The sequence below is a fragment of the Marmota marmota genome, unplaced genomic scaffold (genome assembly GCF_001458135.2).
Source record: "Marmota marmota marmota unplaced genomic scaffold, marMar, whole genome shotgun sequence".
Taxonomy (NCBI): Eukaryota; Metazoa; Chordata; class Mammalia; order Rodentia; family Sciuridae; genus Marmota; species Marmota marmota.
Genome location: NW_026000221.1, coordinates 3,213,474 through 3,221,873, shown reverse-complemented (window position 1 = coordinate 3,221,873; position 8,400 = coordinate 3,213,474). Strand labels below are relative to the sequence as shown.

General features: G+C 42.1%; 1 protein-coding gene across 1 annotated transcript in view; it reads right to left on the bottom strand.

The window, feature by feature from the left end:
• Positions 1 to 231, bottom strand: part of Smad5 (SMAD family member 5) — a 38,715-nt gene extending 38,484 nt beyond the window's left edge. Inside the window, exon 1 of the mRNA XM_015488590.2 lies at positions 80 to 231. The gene's annotated coding sequence lies outside the window, so the exon portion shown is untranslated. The remainder of the gene's footprint in view (positions 1 to 79) is intronic.
• Between the last annotated feature and the right edge of the window lie 8,169 nt (positions 232 to 8,400).

The window sequence follows — 8,400 nt, the reverse complement described above, 5'->3', positions numbered from 1 at the left end:
AGGGCCTGAGGACTAGCCGCGTCCGGACCGAGCCAGCAGCCTCCGGCCCCGTTCGCCCGCCCCGGGGCCCCTCACTCACTCGCGGGCCGGCTGGGCGCGCTCTTCTGGCGCCGTCGTTGCGCTTCCCCGCGCTGCAACTTTATTAGCAGCTCGGCCGCAGGACACGCGCAAGGCGCCCGCTTGCCCAGGACCCGGATGAGGGAGGGAGGGAGGGAAGGAGCAAGCCTGGGAGGACGCCCGCTGGGGTCGGCGCATGCGCGCCAGGGCCGAGTGACCGCTGCGGGGAGGAAGGGAGGGCCGCCTTAACCCGGCAGCCCGAGGAAGCCTCGGCGCTTGGCTTTGAGCCTGCAAACCCCAACTTCCGATCAGTCCTAGGCTCCTCGCGTCAATGGCCAGGCCTGCGAGTGGGAGTCCGTTGTAGGCAGCAGCTCCCTCTACAAAACAAATAAACACACATTATCATAAATTGTCCTGGATATGGACAGTTGGAGATTTCTCTGCTATATATAAAGTGCAAGCAAAGGTATTTTCAAACATAAGTTCGCTAATTTTATTTATTTATAATATAAATCTGAATGGAAAAGAGTCCTCTTACTATGGAAAAGTCGCTTCAAAGCAAGTTTCTGAACAACTTACAGCTTCCTCCTGGATGCAGCCATAACTCTGAAGAAGGGCAATCTTGAAGCCCTGGAATTCTCACTCCTCCACCTCCTGGATATGCAGGCCTGGACAAGTGGGCCAAGGGTGCAGAGAGGGCACTCACAGGCTGATAAATGTCACCCCTCTGTTCCCAGTGATTGAGATTCTCCCCTTTACCCTCCAAATTCCCCAAAGTGTTAGCATTTCCCAGAATATGATACTGAAACCACCTAGGGCACCTGACTTTGGAAAGCACTAGTGAGGAAAATTTTTAAATACTTTTGTTTTAATTTTAAAAGGTCAATACTGATTTTCCACTATTCCATTATAGGTTTTCTCTTAAAATCAATTAAAAATCAAACCTGGGGCCGGGTGCTGCGGAGCACGCTTGTAATCCCAGCCGCTTGGGAGACAGAGACAGGAGGATCTCGAGTTCAAAGCCAGTCTCAGCAATTTAGCAAAGCCCTAAGCAACTTAGCAACTGGCTCCACATAAAATATAAAAGAAAGCTGGGGATGTGGATCAGTGGTTAAGGGCCCCTGGGTTCAACCCCTGATGGAAGGAAGGAAGGAAGGGAGGGAGGGAGGGAAAGGAAAGAAGAAAGAAAGAAAAGAAAAGGAAAGAGGGCTGGGGTTGTGGCTCAGCAGTAGCATGCTTGCCTAGAATGCATGAGGCACTGGGTTCAATTCTCAGCACCACATACAAATAAGTGAAAATAAAAGTCCATCAACAACTAAAAAAAATTTTTAAAAAGAAAAATTGGAATCATTGTTTAATCAATTCCCAGACTAATACAATTCATCAGTTCTATTAAATCTGCCTTCAAATACTGTACAACCTAAATCTGACAATTTCTCATTGCCTTTATTGCCATCTCCAATACCAGAGCCAGTGTCATATCACCTGATACACAAATGGGGCAGCTATTTTGTTTGTTTGTTTGTCTTTGTTTTTGTTCCAGGCTCTAGTAAGTTGTTTCCATGGAGAAAAGACCAAAGAAATGTTGCAAAAGTCTCAGCGTTGAAGTGGCCACCTCAAATGGTGACAGGCCTGGTGAGGGAGAAAGTGAGCCAGAGTTGGGAACCAGAGAGTGTCTGCTCCCACCAAAGAGAACAGCTGCTGTTCTACTCTAGCCAACTGTTACCAGGGGAAAATGTAGGGATAAGGGCCCAGTGTTGGCAAATCTTATTTTTCAAAGGAAGCTGAAAACTTGTATTTTTTATGCAAAAACCAAATATCAGTTTATCTCTTTAGCAATCTCTCCCTCCACCACCCACCCTCTCTCTCCTCCCCCTTCTTCTCCCTCTCTTAGACATTCAGGAGGCCAACCCTGTACAAGCCAAACAAAACAAATCCATGGTCCAATTTAGCCTGCTGGCCATCAGTTTGCAATCTCAGGTCTACATCAGGTCTACATGTTAAACTTCTTTACTACATTATAAACTTTGTGAAAGTAAAATCTGTGTGCTTTAACTCTTTGTCACACTGACTGATTATTTGTTGTTAATTCAGAAATTTCCAACTCTTGGAAGGCACATATTTCTGGAGCCTGTATGGATTTACAGCTCCCAGAAGTGCCTTGACTCTGCCTTAGAGGATACCTTTTATTCAGAACTGGTGTTTACTGAGTGCTTTGTTGAACATTACAGGACATAACAATTTGGTTTAAATATTTCGTATGCTAGAGCCACTCCTCACTTCAAACAGCCAGTAAAATCCTTACCCAAACAAATTGTTTGCACATATGTAAGAACAATTTGTGATTACAGGATTCCTTTTCAATAGTTACATATGTAATCCTAAAGCCAACAGTTTTGCTTCCTGAACTATGAGTTCATATATTGATAAAATCAACCAGAGACTCCAATCTCTCTGAGTTACTATGTCAGCCTAGGTCTTTAGTTGGAAGAGATAATTATATAGAAGGGAGGAATGGAGACTCCAGCAGCCAGCATGAGCCTTCCAAAAGGATTGAGAAATTACCCAGACTTCAAAGGTATAGGAAGTCCAAGGTTCGCTATCTATATAATGTCAAGAAGATTATCAAATGATCAGGCTTGCCAGAGCCTTAGGAATGGAATAAGGAAGACCCTGTTTTTTGATCTAAGAACAAATATGGAACAGGATGCTCTGAACATGTAGATACAATCCATGAGACAACAAAATAGACAAACTGCTTTTTCAGTTTAGCCACCTACCTGATCAAGAAGATCAGCAGCTTCAATATTCAATTTTACTTTACTAGTAGAGAAAATTATTTCTGTATAATTTAGGCCAGTGCTTTTCAACCAAGGGTGACCGCACCCAGGAAACATTTGGCAGTTTGAACCCTTTCTTGGTTGCCACAAGGAGGAGGGCAGTGCTACTGGCACCTAGTGGGCAGAGGCCAGGGATGCTGCTAAACATCCTGTAATGCCAGAGCAGCCACCTTCTGTCAACAATTATCCAGCCCAAAATGTCAATAGTGCAAAGGTTAAGAAACCTTGATTTAAACCCCAGATAGTTTTTCTTTAATTGGGTGTTAAGAAAGGAAATGGACCTTTTCTTTCAAAATTTTCAAAAGGCTTATTCATTTCACATAGAGAATTAGCCTCAATGTTTAGTTCCCATCTTGAATTTTCTAGATCTAAGAAGGAGGCAGTTTTCAGGAAATGGGATAATGCATGGAACATGAAAAATTGGAATTAACCTACTTCATATTATTTTTAAGTTTTATTTTTATATGTCAAGTCATTGAGCCAATTTGGTTTGGTTTTGAATATCCTTAAAAAATATCTCAATTCAACAAATTGCTGTAGTAGCCCAGAAGATTCTGCCTAACTAATTCTCAGGCCCCAGTAGAGCCGGAAGAATGCAATGGCATTTGGGGGGCATCACACAGCATAGATGTATCAGCAATTGACATCACAAGGATCCTCAAAGGGCTCTGGGTAGATACGTCAAAGACACCTCACATCTACAGACAGCCATGAAAAGTGGACATCAGTTTGTATGGCTCCTCCAGACAGGATCCTTAGAAACAATAAAACTTCCATCCCCAACTCTGAGAAATCCTTGTATGTCCTTCTATTGGCAGAGCAACCCCTTCCCCCATCCTTAATATTGAAAACAGTGCCAGAGCCAGAGCTAAACAGAAAAGAGTTCCAAGAAGGGCGAGTTCCCAAGAAGTGATGCACAAAGACATACTCCACAGTTCAGAGAGAGAGAGAGAAATCACTGTGTTAAAATTGGCCAAAAGAACTTTCATGTTCATCTTTAAAAGAATGAACCCAAATTCCATGTCAACCAGAGATTACACTAAAGTGATTTTATAGAATATTTGAAAGGCTTTTTTTCCAGTGAATCTTTGGTGATCTGGCATGAAATGTTTCCGTAAGAGTCCACAGACAAATCTCTTTATTTTCACAACTGAGAAGTTGAAATCGTAATGTACTGGGAAGAGAAAAGTAAAAGAATGGAAGCTGCCTCTATTGAAGCACAGGGATCGCGAAGCTTCAGAGAAAGTGTCAGAGAATCCATGAGCCCCTTGTGCACATTTTTCATTTATACCTATGTACGAATTTTCTGCAGAAAAAGCCCATAGCTTTCATCATATTCTCAAAGGCTCTCCTGATCTACACGTTTGCAGATGCTCAAAACAGTGGTTGCATTACATATGGTGTACGTTTAATGTGCCCATTTTAAGTTATCTCTTTCTTTTTCAGAACAACATAATTAGGAGACTCCTCTCTGGGGAAGGCAGCTTGTTTTAGAGTGGAAGAACCTGGCTCGCCTGTCTCCAGCCATCTGCTACATTAAAGAAGGCCTCCTATGGCTGGAATCCAAAACACAAAATTAAAAGGGTTGCTTGCACCCAGAGTCATAAAACAAAGAGGCTTTCTAAAGCAGGGCTTGGAGCGAACACTTGTTTCTTCCAGACTGAAGCAGCATCTGTTTCTCCTGCTGGCCACCCCGCCACCCTACCCCCTGAGTTAACTCCACTAACCTCCATGGTTCAACATTCTCAGTTTTCATCCTCAGAGACGTGGGTCTCAGAGGAGCCAAACCACATGTGTACCCCACAACAAATCCAGAGCATCAGGTGAAAATCTGGGAGTGCTATGGAATTGAGGAAGAGGGACAGACAAAATTTCACATTTTCTAGAAAGACTTTTAACTGCGTGAAATTTTATTCCTAAGGACTCCAGAGCTGACTTCTTAGTTTGAAAACAGACTGTTGACATACTACCTGTGTACCTCAGACAAGTTTTGTACCCAGTCTGTGCCTCAGTCTCCTCATCTGTAAAATGGAGATGACAGTAATATCAATTTTAAAAAATGTTTGTGAGGATTGTAAGACACTTAAAACAGTGTTGGCATATAGTAAGTGCACCACATGTGTTTGTTTTAAAAACACGCATTTCCTCATGATATACCAGAAATGTCTACAATACTGTAATCAAATTGATTTGTTACATAAAATATGCATTCATTTTACAGGACAATGGGCTCTCTTCCCTTCTCACTCCAATAGGTAATATCATTCTTTCCAGGCCTCTTGGTACCATCTGTTATAGACCATACCTAAATTTGTCTTCCATTGGACTTGGCTAATGAATTTCAGACGCTTAAATTCAACTACTGTGTTAGTTTACTTTCTACCACTGTAACAAATACCTGAGAAAGGTTTATTTGGGTTCATGGTTTCAGAAGTTTCACTTCATGGTCAGGTGACCTGTTGCTTTTGGACATGTGGGAAAGCAGCGCATCATGGTGGGAGCACATAGGGGAGGAGAACTTTTCACCTCATGGCAGCTGGGCAGCAAAAAGAGAAAGAAAGAGGAGGGGCCAAGGTCTCAATAGCCCTTCAAAGGCATGCTCCCAATGACCTAACTTCTTTCCACCCAGTCCTTTCTCCTAAAAGTTTCACCACCTCCTAAGGGTGCTATGGGCTGACAGCCAAGCCATAGGTCTTTGGGAGACATTCCAGGTCCAAACTAAAGCAACTACCCTCTTAACTTCCCAAACTGATTATATTAGTTAAATATTTTGCCTGCCCTCAAATTTTACAATCCTCTCTCTCTTGCTTCTTTTTTGTTACCATTCCACTCCTATAGTTACCACAACCTTGACACCCAACCCCAGAGATGACCCAGAAGGGTTATCATGATATCCCAGCTACACAGACCATCATAAATGGCTCATCAATGGACATGTGGCCTCAGTGAAATAACATGCATCACTCCTTAGGTGATGTATGGACACTGAAAGAGAAAAGTTCTCCTTCTTTCTGTCATCACTAAAGGTGATTAAAGGTGATTCTGAGGATGCCAGGGTCCATCCTGTTACCTTGGAATATCACAATGAAGCCAAAAGAGAGACAACAGAGAAACTGAAGCTAAACAAATTCCTTGTGAGATATTTTGAGACCCTGGATTCAGCTATACCTGAAGCTCTACAGATCCTCCTTAGACTTTTTAATTACATTATCCAGTACAATCTGCTATTGTTTAAGCTAGTTATACTTCTACTTCTTGCAACATATGCTATTGACAGTCTCACTGGATTTCTCAGATCCAAATTTGAACTCCTGGTATTTGTCATATGCCCTCCCCTACCTGGTCCTGCTCTGGTCTTCCCTATATGGATAAGTGGCAATTTCACCCCTTAGTTGCTGAAGCCAGATGTGGCAATCATATTGATAGATTGGGTTATTGTTCCTAAATCTTCACTCCTTCCCTGTTGTGATATAACACACTTCTTTGCCATGTGGCTTTGCAGTATCCTCCACTGGAGAAGGTAGAATATGCTCTCTTGAAGTTGAATTTGGCCATGATGACTTTGGCCAGTAGATATGACATGAACATAACCATTAAATATGCTTGATGGTTTGACTTTGTCTTTTGTTCTGTTATCCATCTTTAAAAGATCAGACCCCAGTAACTAATGGTCTAAGGATAATGAAAATGTACAGGGACAGAGTCACCCCACACCCTAGTAAGAAGCCAGCTCAACAGACCTGCAGCTTGAAGCACTGCTACCCAAGCTGTTTCACAGACTCATGAGTGAGAAAAAAATCAATGTTTGTTGTTATATACTACAAAGATTCTGGGCTTGTTTGTTAAGTAGCAATAGCCAACTAAAAAAAAAAATCTATACATATCCCTGTCTCTCATCCTCATTTATTTCTTTACTTACTCCTTAGTTCAATAAGATGATGAATTTTTATTGAACACCTAGTATATATCAAGCATCATCAGATATATACTATGAAACAAAACAGACAAAAATCCAAGTAATAATAAACACATCATTTTTTTAAAAATAGGAAAACAAGTAACATTTAGAATGTCCCATTGTAATAAGTACCTGCAGGAAAATAAAGCCATGATAGAGTTTGGGGGAAATACTGCTGGCATGAAGAGCAACAACGCTGCTGTCTTGATGCAGTAGTCAGGGTTAAATAAGGTTGCCCTGCCATTTTTGGTTAGTGTCAAGTCTTACCAGCTCTACCTCAAACCGTATCTCAAATCTACCCACTTCTTTCCATGGCCTCTGTCCATAGATACTCAGCACCACCTCACAATTACATCTCCTGGGACCATCATACAGCCTTTCTCTGTCCCTTTATCGCCCAGAAGTTATCATATGTTGAAAAAGCCAATGAGTTGAGTTGGGGAAATAACTCAGTGGCAGAGTGTTTGCCTAGCATGCAGGAAGCTCTGGGTTTGATTTCCAATACCCGCCTCTGAAATGTAAATACGATTATGGCCACCCTTGAATAAAAGTTCTACAATCCCATTGCATTTGAGATAAAACCTGGAACCCCACCCATGGCCCTCCCCTGAGTGATATGGTTCCTGCTGTCACCAATATTTTTGCATGTGTCTTGCTCACGTGGGCCTTCTTTCTGTTCTTCACATTTCATAAGCTTTTCTCCAAATCAGGATTGTGTCTGCTGTTCCCTCACTTATTCTCTCTCTCCACCTTGCAAAGAAGGTGTGGAAGGCTGTGCCTAGCACTCTTACCCTGTCTGCCTCCTTCTCATCAACTGTAAGTCTCAGCTTAAACATCACTTGCTTACAAAGGCTGTCCCTGTCCACATCCACTCTCCCTCCCTCCCCATCCCACCTAGATTGGGTCCCCCCCTTACATACTTACAGAGCATCCAGCTCTTGCTATGCTGGGACTCGCTTCTCACGCGTCTTAACTTGATCAAAGTCTATATTCCTCACTGTAATTAAGCTCCTCTTCACAATTGAATCTTTAACACTCAGATCAGGCCTGGTATGCTGCAAGCCCTCAATAAAGAGCCATTTGATTTTCTGCTTCAATTTTGGTCTTATGTTTGCTTCTAGTTAAAATCAAATTGTTTACATCTATTTTTTCTAAATTTCCTAATTCAATTTTAGTATGCAATGGGTGTGACTCCCCTTACCTCCCAAGCAGAACCCAGGCCTTGGATTCAGCTTTCATTCATTCATTTATTCAATCAATATAAAAACATGCATATGATATCCACAGTGTACCAGTCACTGTGACAAGCAGTGAGAATACAACGGTAATTCCCTGCCCTGGGGGACTTTTGTTTGTCTTCTGTCTTTAAAACCCTTGAACACTTGATGTAACATCTAGAAACTAAAAAAATCAAAATCTGTCATTTTAAAACTGTTAACCCAAGGGTTCACAGTGGAAGAGAACCTACTTCTCATTAAGGAGCTCCTTGGTTTGTAAACACCTCTTAGGTATAACACACCATTTAATCATGAACATGCAAAACAA